Genomic DNA, 15,252 nt, shown 5'->3' with positions numbered 1-15,252 from the left:
TGGCAGAAGCCAATACGGGGCCAGTGTAGGAAATGCCCCAACCAGTGGACCAGCTGTGGGTGCTCATGGGAGCACCACGAGAGGCAGAATGGCCAGGACCTAGTGATCAGCTGCGGGGGATGAGGTTTGTGCCCAGATGCCTGAGACACTGTGTCCTACAAGCAGAGATGAGGGGACCCTCATCAGAGGAGAGGAGCCCACCTGCTGTCGGGCAGGGATAAGCATGCATGTCTGTGCACTAAGCTGAAGGTGAAAGTAAGACACCCAGGGGTCCTAAGGGACCAGAAGGCAGGGGAGGGAGAAACTGTGCGCGTCCCAGGAGGACCTACAAGGGCAGGGTGGGTAGGTGTCAAATGCTGAAGGACCCATCAGGTCGGATGGGGACAGCTTGGGTAATTGCGATGTCACCGGTGACCTTTTCATAGTCGACACCAGAGCAGAGGTTGAGAAAAGATTTCAAATGTTCTGTTTCCTAAAGAAGAACCAGTGTAACCTGGATCTGGCATTTTCTATTCAGCTAGGGGTGGAATTCTAAAGTGAGTAGGATAATGGCATTTGGACATTTTATTTGCTCTCCCCTCAGTATGGGAATGAAATCTCCATTTGTCCGCTTCCCCTGATGATGTCTCTGAAAATATCCAGCCCCAAGGTCTCATCTTGGGAGGAGGAAGGAAAACCAGTGAGTTGTGTTTGGAGGACGGCATCCAAATGGACAGACTCTCTAGACCCCAGACATTCTCACGCGGCACTTGTGATGCCAGGGGGCTTCCTGACGTGGCTATTTTGACACAACCATGTTGAGCTAAGTGAAGAAGAGGGAGGAATGAGAGGAGGGTTCAGAGATTGACTTGGAAACCCCTGAGAGTCCCATAACTTGGTAAGCTAAAAAATCCAAATGAATACCATTCCTTTAAACAGGCCTTTAACTCTATTATGTATCAGTCAGGTTTCTCCAGAAAAACAGAATGAGAGAGAGAGAGAGAGAGAGAGAAGAGGAGATTTATTATAGGAATTGGCTAATGGGGTTATGGAGGCTAAGAGGTCCCATAATAGGCTGTGTGCAGACTGGACAGCCAGGGAGACCAACCAGATGGTGTAATTCAGACTAAATCTGAAGGCCCTAGGAACCTCTGCTGTCCAAGGGCAGGAGAAGAGGGATGTCCCAGCTCAACACAGAGCAAATCTGCCTTTCCTCTGCCTTTTTGTTCTATTCGGGCCCTTGGTGGATTGGATAGTGTCCACCTGCATTGGCAAGAGCCGAATCTCTGCACCTGGCTTTTAAGCTTGAAGCAAAGCGAATCTTTGTGAGGGGCACGATGGATCTGGAAAATCACTGGATCAGCTTTTCCCATTGTACCATGTTTCAGATCAAAAGCAAGGGGTGCTGCAAGTTCGGGCCTGATTTCTTCGAGGCTCCTTCACTGGCCCGGGAAAGCAGTTTTTAAAGAGAAGGACCCAGAGTGACCACACCACTGCAGTCAGGACAGCCATGCCCAAGGTGGTCGTCTTGAAAAGAGACACGTCTCCCTTCATCAGCAAACCTGGACAGTTATGTAAGAAATCATCCTACACTGTGGTTACTGTCTGTGAGAAAAGAAAAGTGCAAAACTCATTATGTTTGGGGGAAATTGCCTTGACGTTTTCATGATAATTTCATAGCTTTGGGTAAAAGAAAAAGCACGTTTTATTATTTAATTCTCTTGGTGCCTTATTACTAAAACGTACTCCACAGCAGTGGTTGTCTGTGTGCTTTAAGCACTGTGTATGTGATGGACCCTTTGTGGTGGTGAATTTAATAATTGTAGTTTCAATAGTGGTAAATTCAATATCAGAGCCCCATGACATGTACAGATTTAGACTTTTGCTGAAATAGGGTCTCGAGTCAATGGGCTAAGAAGTCTCTCTGTGTGTGTATGAGGAGTATGTGGGGTAGGGTGGGCAGGTGAAGGGTGCAAGCATATGATGCAGCTCCTACCTGCAAATTCCCCTCCTAAGGTAACTTGTTCTTGAAACCTTGCTTTTACATGATATCGTCTTTTTAATTTTAATTTTATTTTTTAAAGTGTTTAATTATTATTAATTAATTATTAATTTATTTATTTATTCATGAGAGACACTGAGAGAGAGAGGCAGGGACATAGGCAGAAAGAGAAGCAGGCTCCATGCAGGGAGCCCGATGTGGGACTCAATCCCAGGACCCCAGGATCACACCCTGAGCTGAAGGCAGACGGTTAATCGCTGAGCCACCCAGTCATCCCGATATCTTAAAAAAAAAGTTTTTATTTATTTATGAGAGGGAGAGAGAGAGAAAGAGAGCAGGGGGAGGAGCAGAGGGAGAGGGACAAGCAGACTCCACACTGAGCCCTGAGCCTGACATGAGGCTCGATCTCAGTACCCTGAGATCACGATCCTAGTCAAAACCAAGAATCAGATGCTTAATCAACTGAGTCACCCAGGCGCCCCAACACAATATCATCTTTTGTACCGATAAATCTTTTTTTTTCATTGGGAAAACTAATCCCCAGGAGAAATCTGAGTCGTCATGTTATTTTACCATTTGGGAATTTAGGAAAATTCTGGAAGATGTCTGTCACAAAGGTCAAGGCCTTACTATGGTGCACATATATTATTGTACATTTGTGCACACATACGCATTGTTGTGTACTTCTTTCTCTTTTACAAACGTGGTAAGTAAAAGAAGTGCCTTCCCTTTCCTGGAACAGAAAAAGAAAAATTTTACAGGATCTTGGAGATCATTTACCTTATTTTAGAGACAGGAAACCTGGTCTCTGAGAAGTCACCTGGCCCACCCAGCCCCATGCAGAAGTTAGAATCCAGGCCTGTGGGTCCCCCAGCTTTTTCCATTACCCACGTTGTCATGTGAATCTATACCTCCCTCCCCAGGGCTCTCTGCTTTATAGTAGCAGGTGTGAAAAGCTAAGTGCCACCTCTGCTTATGATGAGCTCACCTGAGGCTCTCCCACTGTTGCAGGCACCAGGGTGGTGAGCAAATGAGCAAATGGAAATTCTCTACAGAGCTCAGGACAGAAAAGGAGGCAGTGCCTGCTTTCAATATATTTTTATTTTATTTATTTATTTTAAAAATTTTATTTTTTTAATTTATTTATTCATGAGAGAGAGAGAGAGAGAGAGAGGCAGAGACACAGGCAGAGGGAGAAGCAGGCTCCATGCAGGGAGCCTGACTTGGGACTTGATCCCGGGTCTCCAGGATCAGGCCCTGGGCTGAAGGCGGCACTAAACCCCTGAGCCACCCGGGCTGCCCTCAATATATTTTTAAAAGAGCCATGTGCAGTTGGCCTCATTTAAATATCAGTTCTCGGGACGTCTGGGTGACTCAGTGGTTGAGCGTCTGCCTTCGGCCCAGGGCATGATCCTGGAGTCCAGGGATCCAGTCCCACATCGGGCTCCCTGCATGGAGCCTGCTTCTCTCTCTACCTCTGTCTCTGCCTCTCTCTTTCTCTGTCTCTCTCATGAATAAATAAATAAAATCTTTAAAATAAATAAATAAATAAAAATCAATTCTTTTTGGTCCACTTATAGGTCCTCTCTTAGAAACTTGAAATGGAACATTCCTGAATCGGTATTTCCTACCAGGTAAGTTGTGACGTGCAGATCATGGGGAGACGTGAGCTCTGTTTGCCCCTGTTCATCATTTGGGCCATGGCAGACATTTGCCAGGGGGTCACAGTCTACTCCTCCTTTCCCTTGGTCCAAGGATGTCCTTGGAATCCTTCTCAACAGGCAGCCACTGCCAATCAATCACAGTTAACACCCAAGATGGAAACTGGCTGCCAGTCCTGATACTGCAGCTTTATCCATTGGAGTTGCTCATAGATTTTATATACATACAATGATTTTATTTTATTTTTAAAAATTTATTTATTTGTGAGAGAGAGAGTGAGCAAGTGTGGGAGAAAGGGGAGGGCAGAGGGAAAGAAAGAATCTCAAGCAGATTCCCCACTGAGTGCAGAGCCTGACATGGGGTTTGATCTCACAATCCTGAAATTGTGACCTGAGGCAAAACCAAGAGTTGGAGGTTCAATCAACTGTGCCCCCATATAGTGATTTTATATATATCAGTAATGATGGCGGTAAGAATAACAACATTTACTGATTCCTTACTACAGACCAGGCCTTTGCTAAGCATTTTATTAATATTATTAATATTATCTCATTTCTTTTCACGGCAACCTTATAAATATGTATGAATATTCTCACTTTACAGATAAGGAAACTGAGGCACAGAGAGGTTAAGTAAAATGCCTCAGATCTAGACCCATCAGTAAAAGACCCCAGATTGTCTACCTCGGAGGTCAGACTCTCAGTCTGCTACCTTTGCAGCCTCTAGACACTGACGAGGTGAATGACAGACAAGCTTTTGTCTTAGATCCAGACTCACACAGAGATCTACCAGGACCTCGGTTTCCATTATTTCTGTTTCCATGCCCCTTCTTTACCTGGCCTTTTCTGCACTGCCATTTGTCATCAAAAGGCCAGATGTCTCCTGGTCCTGTGGCCCCAGGACCTGGGATTCCCATTACCTTGGCCTCTCTTTCATTAGGTTGGTTTCACTGGCCCGAGGGTCAGTGCCATGGCAACCTCACCTCCAAGACCCATGCTAGTGAGTAGTGTGGGTGGCTGGGACTGACCCCGTGGCCCTCAGAGCCTCAACAATCTTTCTCCTCACTGGCCTGTGCTCTCGTTCCAGGTAAATTAAAGAAAAACCTCCATCTTCCAGTTAGCCACTGGAAGCAATCAATGGATCTCAGCTCACTCTTCAGGAAAATGTGAACTCCTGCTTAGGTCCAATGTCTAAAAGAACCCAGAACAACACAAATATGTTATTCATTCACCTTTAGCAAGTCAGAAAGAGGAGTTCATTGGATTGGTTGTAGAGAGAAGGTCCTTAAGAATTAAAATCGGGGGTAGGGGGATCCCTGGGTGGCTCAGTGATTTAGCACCTGCCTTCGGCCCAGGGTGTGATCCTGGAGTCCTGGGATCGAGTCCCATGTTGGGCTCCCTGCATGGAGCCTGCTTCTCCCTTTGCCTGTGCCTCTGCCTCTCTCTCTCTCTCATTCTCTCTCTCCCTCTCTGTCTCTCATGAATAAATAAATAAAATCTTAAAAAAATCAAAATCAGTATCACATGTTGGCAAAGAGACAAAGCACCAGGACTTGCCCATACCTACAGTTGGTAGTGCTATTGGTAAACCACTTTGGCAAGCACCCTGGTGACACGGAAGTGAACAATGTGCATCCACCATGATCCACCAATTCCACTCTGGTATTTTTGCTGGAGAAACTTGCTCATGTGCACAAGAAGATGTATGGCAGCATTTCTGTGATAGTGAAAAATTAGGCAAAATCAATGCATTAATAAGATCATGGAGAAGAGTCTCTGTGGGAGAGGGACTCTGGGGAGGTCAGATGGGGGAAGGGAAAGAAAGGCCAGCTGTGGATGGAGAGCAGGATGAGAGCACAATGGGGTCTGGTAGCAGAGACCTTGGGAGCTGGCTTCTGCCCTACTCTGTAGATGAAGGGGACTTCGACCTCAGGAGAAGCAGACTTTCACTTCATCTGCAAATGAGGAACATCCCAAAGAAGACCACTGTATTTTCACTCAAGTTTCCCCATCTGGATGCAGAGAGTGGGGCTAAGCGAGTCTGGTACGTGAAGTTCCTTAAGGAGGAGACATGTCTGATAAATTTCCCAAATACATTTTGCTTGCTTTGCTGAATGTAATATTTTTTAAATTTAAATTCAACTGGCCAATACATGGTACATCATTAGTTTCAGATGTAGCTTTCAATAACTCATTAGTTGCATATAACACCCAGTGCTTATCACATCCCGTGCCCTCCATAATCCCTATCTATTGAACAGAGATGTGTTAAGAGAAATCTAGAACTTGCCTATTAATGTAACCAAATATATCCCATTCAATAGGCTATTGGTTTGGTCAGCTCTGTTGTGGGCTGTCTTGTGTAGACTATTTTATTCTTTAGAGAAAACTGTCAGAAAGACTAGGCCAATGTTTTCCAACCTTGGAAATTGGGATATGTGAAATTTAATCCTAATTTCTTTTTATCCCCACTTGGATTTACTTATTTTATACCCTTTTGGAAGTCACATTGAACTTAAGGAAGGCATTGTTATGAACTAAATGCTTGTGTCCCCCCAGAATTCATATCTTGCAGTCTTACTCCCCATGGGATGGTAGTCATGAGGGAGCTTGCTTTCTCTCTCTCCCCTCTACATTATGAAGATACAATGAGAAGTTGGCAATCTGCAGTCTGATCACTGACTCCAGACTCCAGAACTGTGAGAAATAAATTTCTGTTGTTTATGAGCCACCAGAACTGACTAAGATAGTCATTCGACTTGATGGTATGGTCTTTCTAATTTATGAGTGAGAAAGCCTTCAGCCTGTACTTCCTTTTCCAGAAAATTGGTGATGTTGATGTCTGAAGATAGCCTTTCAGTACAGAACACCTGAAAATACTGAATAAAAGAGAACAAAAATTAACAGATGGGTGACCTGGCAGTGAGAGAAGTCCTTCAAGGTCAAACATGAATCTAGAAGGACAAATCAGTGCAGCAGCTGGCAGTTACCCTGGGAAGATCTGTAGGCTCCTGTGGACTAGAGTGTCGATGTGTGCATGTGTGTGTGTTTGTGCATGAGAGAGGATAGAGGAGATGATCTGGGGCCCACACAATGTTCTAGGGTGAATCAGAAACCACTTGCCCCCAGCAAACCTGAGTCCTCCCCCAAAGAAAGCCAATATCACCAAACACAGGCATCCCTCCCCAGAAAAAAGCCTATCACAGAGATAAAAAGTGGATATTCTTAGCCATGTTGGCCTTGACTCTGAATATAGGGGAAAAGAAATATAAAAGTCTTGAGGCTTCCTAACTTTGAGTTTGAAGCTAAAATTCATTCTGCATATAACCATATTGGTGTACATATTTTAGATACTTCAGTCAGCAAAGAGAAATATAAAATATGTATTTCATATGTTTAAAGAAATAAAAGAAAGTATTGAAGGTAAAACTACAAGGCAAGACACTGCCACAAAGGACCAGGGAGATAATTACACTTATGGGTATAAGAAATACAATAATTGGGATCAGGAACTCAAATGATTGGGTTAAACAGCAGGTTAGGCAGCTGAAGATCAGTATTGAGAAATCACTGAGAATTCAGCAGAGAGAGAAAGAGAGTGAAGATAAGAAAGATAAACTAAGAAACATGGAAGACATATTTTTTAAAAAAAAGGTCTTCCCTGTGTTTCATCAGAGATACTGGAGAGAATGGCGGAGATACAGGTACAGATCTATTTGAAGAGATAGATCATAGATAAGAATTCCTCCAAAATGATGAAAGACATGAAATGTCAGATTCAGCAAGTTCAACATACCCCAAGCAGGATAAAGAAAACATATCTTTTATTTGGTAGAACACCAAGACAAAGGCATGTTAAATGAGGAGAGACAGATTACCTACAAAAGAATGATAATTAGGTTGGCAGCTGGCTTCTCAAAATCCGTGATAGAAGCAAGAAGACAGGGGCACCTGGGTGGCCCAGTGGTTGAGCATCTGCCTTTGGCTCAAGTTGTGATCCCAGAGTCCTGGGATCTAGTCCCACATCAGGCTTCCCTGCAGGGAGCTTGCTTCTCCCCCTGCCTGTGTCTCTGCCTCTCTCTCTCTGTTTCTCATGAATGAATGAATGAATGAATTAGTTAATAAATACAATTAAAAAAAAGAAACAAGAAGACATTAAGATACTATCTTCCAAATGCTGAAAGAAACCATCATCAACCTAGAAGTAGAGAGCTGGTTTGATAATGTTTACTAGGCAGGCAATTATTAATAACATTAAAGAATATAATTCAGGAAGAAAAGAAACCCAGAGGGAAAGTCTGAAATGCAGTAAGAAATAGGGAAAATAAAAATGTTAACATTTGGATAAGCCGAAGGAAACAACAACTATATAAAACAGCAACAGCAACCAAAATCATAGTCTAATTTCTTTTTCAAAGATGTCTGGGCTTTTTTGGTTCCTCTGCATTTCTGTTTGGATTTTAGACGGGTTTGTTAATTTCCAAAGGAAAAAAAAACTTGCCTGGATTTTTACTGGATCAAGTTAGAAATAATTGACATCTTTACAATGTATCTTTCCACCCAGGAACATGATCTATCCTTTTATTTATTAATAATTACTAATATAATATTAACAATGTTTTGTTGCTTATGAATTAAAATGCTGTTGATATTTATTCCCATGATTTTAATTTTGTGATGTTATTATAAACGCTGTTTTAAAATTTTCATTTTCTAATTGTGCCTTCCTTTTGTATAGATTACATTTAATTTTCTGAAGTGGCCTTCTATCCAATGACCATTGTTAGAATTACTTCATAGTCCACAAATTCTCTTTTCTATCTATGCAATCAAGTGATCATGCTGTGTAGGAATAATGATGGTTTTATTTCTTACTTTCCAATTCCTACTTTTTTTTTCTGGTCTTTTTGCAACAGCCCGGACCTCCAGTACAATATAAACAGACATGGTAAAAGTTGGTATTTATGTTTTATTCTTTATCTCAAGTGAAAAGCTTTCAGTCATTCACTATCAATATCACATACGATATAGAGATTTTAAAAGTTACAGATTTTAAAAAGTACAGATTGAGAACATTGTAAGCCTAATTGCTAAAATTTTGGTCATGAATGGATGTGAAATTTATTAGATGCTTTTCTACAACTGAGATGGTCATATAATTTACCTAATTTATTCTGTTAACATGAATTCATTAACTGATTTTTAATTTTTTTTCTGATTTTTAAATTTTAAGTTAGCATCTATCTGGGATAAGTCCAACTTGGTCATGAAGGATTATCCTTTTTATTTATCACTAAAGCTGACTTACTAATGTTTTGTTTAGGATTTTTTGCATGTTTTCAGGAGAGGTTTGCTTTAATTTTCCTTTCTTATAATGTCCTCATTAAGTTTATACAATCTACATTATTTTTGTTCCATACAATGGTTTTATACGTGTTCTCCTATTTTTCTATTCCCTGGAAGAGTTTTGTTCAGATTTCCACAATTTCTCCTTTCAGATTTATCAGTATTTTCAAAAAGTTGAGTTTTGGCTTGTTGATTTTCCATTGTTATACACAATTGTTTTCGATGTTATATATTTTTGCTCTTATGTTCATTATTTCCTTTCTTTAGGTTTATTTTACTGTTCATTTTCTAACTTCTTGAGATAGACATTTAGATAATGATGATTTATTATAATTATAATGATCATAATCGAAATAATGATTTTTCAGCCCTTTTTTCTAGTGTATGGATTTTTGAGGATATAAATGTCCCTCTGTGCATAGCCCGAACTTCAACTCACAAACTTTTATACATTGTGTTACATTATCATCCATTTCAAAGTGGATTTTTAGAAATAAACTACTTTGTTTAAAAATATTTGAAGATGTCTTATTTTCAGCTATTTGTTTCCAGCTTAATTCTACTGCGTTCAGAGAATTTGCTCTGATTTTAGTCCTTTTACATTTATGGATATTGATTTTATGTCCAATATGGTCTATTTGAATAAACACTTTATGTGCTCAATAGAATGTATATTCTGTGTCATTGACTATCATGTTCTCTAGGTCATTTAAGTGAAGTTGCTTAATCATGTTGCTCACATTTTGTACATCCATACTGATTTTTTCTGCTTGTTCTATTAGTTACTAAGAGTACTGTGCTTTGTCTTCACTTCTGTTCACTGTTTCAAATTCTACTTCTTGTATTTTGAAGCTGTGTTACTAAATGCAAGAAAATGTAGTTTTATCTTTATAGAAGCTTGACACTTTTTAAAAAAGATTTTATTTATTTATTCATGAGAGACACACACACAGAGAGGCAGAGACATAGGCAGAGAGAGAAGACTCCATACAGGGAGCCCAATGCGGGACTCGATCCCAGGACTCCAGGATCATGCCCTGGGCCAAAGGCAGATGTTCAATCACTGAGCCACCCAAGTGTCTCTAGAAGCTTGACACTTTATTATTGAGAAATATTCCACTTTACCTCTAGTAATGCTTCTTGCTTGAAAGCCTACTTTGTTTGATAGTCAGACCAGCATTCTTTTGGTTAGTGTTTGCAGAGTATATAATGTTCATCCTTTTACTTTCAACTTTTATTTATTTATTCAAAGGTTTTATTTATTTATTCATGAGAGAGAGAGGTAGAGACATAGGCAGAGGGAGAAACAGGCTCCTGTGGGGAGCCTGATGTGGGACTCAATCCCAGGACTCCAGGATCATGACATGAGCCGAAGGCAGCCACTCAACCACTGAGCCACCCAGGTGCACTCAACTTTCTTATATTTAAGGCATCTTTTAAGCAGCATATATATTTTTTAAAAATCCAGTACAACAATCTTTGCTGTTTTTAAATAACATCTTTATTGAGACATAATTCACATACCATAAAATTCACCATTTTAAAATGTAAAATCCAGTGGTTTCTAATAAATCCTCAGAGTTTTGCCATTATCACATTTTGATCTAATTTTAGATCCTTTTCATTACTCCCCAAAGAAACCCCACATATCATTACCCCCCACCTTCCACCCCTGGCAAGCACTGATCTACTTTCTGTTTCCATATATTTGCCTCTTCTGGACATTTCATATAAATGGAATCATATACAATCTGTGGTATTTTGTGACTGGCTTCTTTCACTTAGCATAATGGTTTTGAGCTTCATCATCTGCACTTCATTCTTTTTTTTGCCAAATCACATTCCACAGTATGGGTATACCACATTTTGTTTATTCATTTACCCATTGATGAACATTTGGGTTGTTTCTACTTTTTGGCTATTATGAAAAATGCTGCTAGGAACATTCAAGTACATTTTTTTATGAACATATGTTTTCATTTCTCTTGGATATATGTAGGGGTGGAACTACTGGGTCATATGGTAACTCTATGTTTAACATTTTGAAGAACTGCCAAACAGTGTTCCAAAATTACTGCACCATTGTACAATCTCACCAGCAATGCATGAGAGTTCTAAATTCTTCACATCCTTGCCCACACTTGCTATGGTTTATCTTGATTCTGGCTATCTTAGTAGGTATGAAGTGGGCTGTATTTTCGATTTATATTTCCCTAGTGACTAATGATATTGAACATCTTTTCATGTGCTGGTTTCATGTGCTATTGATGTATCTTCTTTTTTAAAAAAGATTTTATTTATTTATTTGACAAAGAAAGAGAGCACATGCACAAGCAAGGGGGAGGAGCAGAGAGAGAAGCAGACCCCCTACTGAGCAGGGAGCTCAATGTGGGGCTCGATCCCAGCACCCTGGGATCATGACCTGAGCAGAAAGCAGATGCTCAACCCACTGAGCCACCCAGGCACCTTGATAGATCTTCTTTGCAGAAATATATATTCAGTCCTATTCTCATTTTTAAATTGGAAAATGTGTCTTTTTGTAGTTCTCAAGGTTCTTTATAAATTCTGAATATAAGTCCCTAAACAGGTATATTAATTGCAAATATTTTCTTCTCTTCTATGAGTTGTCCTTTCTCTTTCTTGATGGTATCCTTTGAAGCATGAACATTTTAAATTTTGATGAAGTTCAATTTACCTGCCTTTTTTCTTTTGTTGATTGTACTTTTGGTGTCAATATGTAAGAAATTATTCTTTAACTCAAGGTCATAAAGATTTACTTCTGTTTTCTTCTAAGAGTTTTATAATTTTATTTTTTTATTTTTTTATTTTTTTTTAATTTTTATTTATTTACGATAGTCACACAGAGAGAGGGAGAGAGAGGCAGAGACACAGGCAGAGGGAGAAGCAGGCTCCATGCACCAGGAGCCCGATGTGGGATTCGATCCTGGGTCTCCAGGATCGTGCCCTGGGCCAAAGGCAGGTGCCAAACCGCTGCGCCACCCAGGGATCCCGAGTTTTATAATTTTAAATCCTACATTTAAGTCCATGATCCATTTTGAGTTGATATGCTATAAAATGAGTTTAAGTCCAACTTGATTTTCATGCAGATATTAAGTTGTCCCAGCATCATTTGTTGAATTTCCCCATTGAATTGTCTTGGACCCTTGTTGAAAATGAAATAACCATAAAAGTAAGAGCTTATTGCTCTCTATCCATTCTATTCCACTGACCTGGTTATCGATCTAAAACACACTGTTTTGTTTTAAATTTTGAAGTTGGGAAGTGTGAGTTCTTTAACTTTGTTTTTCTTTTTCAGACTTGCTTTGTTATTCTGGCTCCTTTACTTTCCATACGAATTTTTAAGGTGATTTTGTCAGTTTCTGTAACTGGGATTATGATAGGATTACATTGGTCTGAGGATCAGTTTGGGGGAATATAGCTCACCTAACCATGTGGAGTCTTCTGATCTATGAACATGGAATGTCTTTGCGTATTTTTACCTCTTCTTAAATTTCTTTCAATAATGTTTTATAGTTTTCACAGCACAAATTTTATACCTGCCTTAATTAAATTTGTTTCTAAGTATTTCCTTTTTGGATGTTATCATAAATTAAATTGTTTCCTTAATGTCATTTTCAGATTATTTATTGTTAGTGCATAGCAATACAATTGAATTTGGTATATTGATCTGGTATCCTGCAACCAGGCTGAAGCCATTTATTAGTTTGAGTAGGGTTTTTTTGGTGAATTCCTCAGGACTTTTTCAATACACAAGTTCATATGTCATTGTCAATAGAAATAATTTATTTTTTCCTTTTCCTATTTGGATGCATTTTATTTGTTTCCATGCCTAATTGCCCTGGCGAAAACCTCCAGTATATTGTTGAGTAGAAGTAGCAAGACTGAACATCCTTGTTTTGTTCCTGATCTTAGGGGAAAGCATTCAGTATTTCACCATTGAATATGAGTATTTCTAGATACCCTTTATCAGACTGAAGAAGTTCCTTCCTATTCTTGGTGTATTGAGTATTTTATCATGGAAGAATGTTGGATTTTGTTAAATGCTTTCTCTGCATCTACTGAGATGATATGATTTGCTCCCCTTTATTTTAGGAATATTGTGTATTACAGTGATTTATCTTTGGATGCTAAACAATCCTGTATTCCTGGGATAGATACTACTTGGTCAAGGTGTGTATTACCCTTGTATATAATCCTAGACCTGGTTTCATAGAATTTTATCAAGGATATTCACATCAATATTCCTTCTGGGACTCATATTATGCATATATTGATATACTTGATGATGTCCTACAGGTGTCCAAAGCTGTGTTCATTTATATTTATTCTTTTTTATTTTTGTTTTTATGTCATTTCAATGGACATATCTTCAAGTTGGCTAATTCTTTCTTCTGCCAACTCAAATCTGCTGTTGAACCCTTCTAATAAATTTCTTTCAGTTATTCTACTTTTCCACCCCAGATTTTCTGTTTGATTGTTTTTTAATAGTTTCCATTTATTTCTACTCCCTATTTGGTGGGACAACAATTTTACCCTTCTCACTAATTCTTTAGACATGATTTATTTTAATTCTTTGAATTAAGGAATTTAATTATAACAGCCAATTTAAAGTCTGTAAAGTAAGATAAATATCTGGGCTTACTCACGGATAGTTTCTTTTTTTTTTTTTTTATTTATGATAGTCACACACAGAGAGAGAGAGAGAGAGGCAGAGACATAGGCAGAGGGAGAAGCAGGCTCCATGCACCAGGAGCCTGACGCGGGATTCGATCCTGGGTCTCCAGGATCACGCCCTGGGCCAAAGGCAGGCGCTAAACCGCTGCGCCACCCAGGGATCCCCTCACGGATAGTTTCTATTGACTTCTTCCTTTCCTGTGTATGGGACATACTTACCTATTTCTTTGCATGTCTTGTCATTTTTTGTTGAATATTGGACATTTAAGTTAATATAATGTGGCAACTCTAGGAATCAGATTTTTCTTTTCCCCTCAGATTTGTTGTTGTTACTTCCACTTGTTTATTCAATGACTTTCCTGGGCTTAGTCTGTAAATATTTATACTTTGCTGTGAGCAGCCACTGAAGCTTCTACTTGGTTAGCTTAATGCTCATCTAATTATCAGACAAGGATTTTCTTAAATGCCAGTAAGTATCCCATACTTTGCCAAGGAACTCTGTGTACGTGTTGGGGTATACTTTCTATGTTCCAGTGATTTACAATTCTGTTCTTGTATTCATTTCCTTCTTATACAGAGCATCAGGGTCAGACAGAGGTAAGAAAGTAAAGCTTTCTCATATTTCCTGGCCATGCATGTGTCTTTCCCATAAGCATGACCTTCTAGATTCAAGGACTATGTTAGAGTTTTTCAAGACCTCCTTATGGACATCTCATTCTCCACATTTTCCTTTTGTGTTTTGGCCCGTCTCTTGTTTGGCACATCTGGTCTTGCCATCTGAGGCAGCTGTGATGTTAACTAATTGCCACTGACTGCCTTTGACTAATACCCACGGAGCTATCTCTGAGTCAGGTCAATGAAGAGAAGGCTTATGAATGGGGCTTTTCCAGGGAGCTGCCAGAAAGGTCAGATCATGAAAATTCTCTCAGAATGGGTTTTTTGAGGGAGCTTCCAACCTGTTATGCCCCCTTCCAGAGGCTGCTAGGTGGCTATTTTTTACAGCTACTGTGGTTGTGAAGCTGCTGCTTTACAAGGCTACTGCATAGCTGTAGAGAGGATGGGAGGTGGAATAGTTTAAGTTAAAATGCCCTAATGCTCACTGTCCTTACCGTTCAGCTGTTTTTCTTGAATAAATATTTCTCATATAAGTGCAAGCCTTTGGTTAATTTCCAGAGTTCTGAAAAAGTTCGTTTTGACAATTTTTTTTTTCATTTTGACAATTTTTGCTAGTGTTCTTTTTGCTTTTATGGAGGGGTGGGATTTTTGGAAGTCTTTATTCTGTCATCATAGAGGTGCCTTCTCAGTCTTTAATTTTCAGGTGGAGTGTTCAGTGAGTTACTATTGTATTTGGTCTTATATCCACTATCCTATTTTTTATATTCTATTTGTTGCATCTGTCTTATTTTTCTTTTCCCTTCATTTTATACCTTTAAAGTAATTAATTATATTTTACTATTGATCTGTTTGCTTCATATATATACATATGAATATTTAGATATATAAATATATTTATTTATAATATAATATAAATATAAATATAAATATAAATATCTATTTCTATTCTTTTAG

The sequence above is a fragment of the Canis lupus genome, chromosome 31 (assembly GCF_003254725.2).
Source record: "Canis lupus dingo isolate Sandy chromosome 31, ASM325472v2, whole genome shotgun sequence".
Taxonomy (NCBI): Eukaryota; Metazoa; Chordata; class Mammalia; order Carnivora; family Canidae; genus Canis; species Canis lupus.
This window is presented reverse-complemented; position numbering follows the sequence as displayed.